The following is a 1891-nucleotide window of genomic DNA, read 5'->3' as shown; positions in this document are numbered from 1 at the left end:
GTGTGTTTATTTGGAATCCAGACTCCCAATATTTATTATGTGATCCTGTGAACACTGATATTCGAGAGCCAATGAATGGTTGGGAAATTAGTAGCAGAAATCAGGATGTTTACGGAATTAGTTTGAAGAATCTTTGGAAAAAGTGTATACACTTACCTATTCAAATTTTTAAAATTTGATCTGACGCAAAATTTGTCTTTTATTTCCCTCTTCCAAAATATTTGTTGGTGCATCAGAGGAAAATGATCATGATGATTTTCTAATTTTTTGCATGTGGTGTATTTTTTTTTCTTTTAAATTTTTTATTTCTTTTCAGCATAACAGTATTCATTGTTTTTTGCACCACACCCAGTGCTCCATGCAATCCATGCCCTCTCTAATACCCACCACCTTGTTCCCCCCAACCTTCCACCCCTTCAAACCCCTCAGGTTGTTTTTTAGAGTCCATAGTCTCTCATGGTTCACCTCCCCTTCCAATTTCCCTCAACTCCCTTCTCCACTCTAACTCCCCTTGTCCTCCATGCTAGTTGTTATGCTCCACAAATAAGTGAAACCATATGATAATTGACTCTCTCTGCTTGACTTATTTCACTCAGCATAATCTTTTCCAGTCCCGTCCATAATGCTACAAAAGTTGAGTATTCGTCCTTTCTGATGGAGGCACATAGTGTATATGGACCACATGTGGTGTATTTTACTATCATTTCTACATATTTAAAAAAAATAGAAGTAGGGGTTTGGCAGCAATCCTGCAGACCTCAGCATTACACATTTAACAAGCAGGGTTTTTTTTAAAGATTTTATTTATTTATTTGACAGAGAGAGATCACAAGTAGACAGAGAGGCAGGCAGAGAGAGGGAGGGAAGCAGGCTCCCCGCTGAGCAGAGAGCCCGATGCGGGACTCGATCCCAGGGCCCTGAGATCATGACCTGAGCTGAAGGAAGTGGCTTAACCCAATGAGCCATCCAGGTGTCCCTTAACAAGCAATTTTTACTGTCCTATCCTTAATTGAATAGTTGTGGACCATTGGCACAAGGATATCTCCTGTATTGTTTTCCCAAAGGTAACTTGGTAAACTCCATGGGAGTAGAGATCTGTCATGCTTTGTTCAAACTCCATATTTAGAACTCTTCAGAGGTTTAGCAATGAGGAGATGTTGAATCATTGCTGATTAATGTTTGTTGAATAAGTTAATGTATTCAATTATACTTCCATTGATTTTTAATGGGGAAATAGACATTACATACCTTAAATAATAAGCCATAGTATTTAATGGTGAAGGAATGATATGTCAACTCTTTCAGAGTTTCTTAGACATGATCAGTTATGCCTTCATATGTTTATGGCTCAGAATCTTGTTCTGAACAAAAACCTTAAAGAGCAGTGCCTCATGAATGACTCTGACCTTGCTTTTTTAGAAGACTGGGAAGGGGAAATGGATTATTAAGAGTCTCTTTTGCATATACCATCTCACTTATTCACAATGATCACACAGGAAGCCTTTCTAATTATATAGAAATTATAGATCATCTTATAGATGAGGAAATGGAGCCTTCGTGTAGCTCATAATGGCAAGATCCAATTCAGGCCCCTTTGACTTCAAAGTCCTTCTCATCTACCATAACCTCCTTTTGTACATTGGCAAGGGCAAAATCCAGTTAGTACTGTCAAACATCCGTGAACATCTATTTACAGAAGGCCCTCTTGTGCACATGAAACAGAATTACAAGAAATGATCCAGAAACTCTTCAGTGGATGGATCGGCATATTAGAGTAACGGAGCCTCTGTCACAAAAAATAAATTACGTCCAAGCCAAGTAAGTATAATGGGAGTGACTGTGAATGAATGAGCAGAATTACTGCCTTAAACAGTACAGGATTTAGATGAAT

The sequence above is a fragment of the Mustela nigripes genome, chromosome 1 (genome assembly GCF_022355385.1).
Source record: "Mustela nigripes isolate SB6536 chromosome 1, MUSNIG.SB6536, whole genome shotgun sequence".
NCBI lineage: Eukaryota > Metazoa > Chordata > Mammalia > Carnivora > Mustelidae > Mustela > Mustela nigripes.
The sequence above is the reverse complement of the archived record's forward strand: the minus strand, read 5'-3'. Positions refer to the sequence as shown.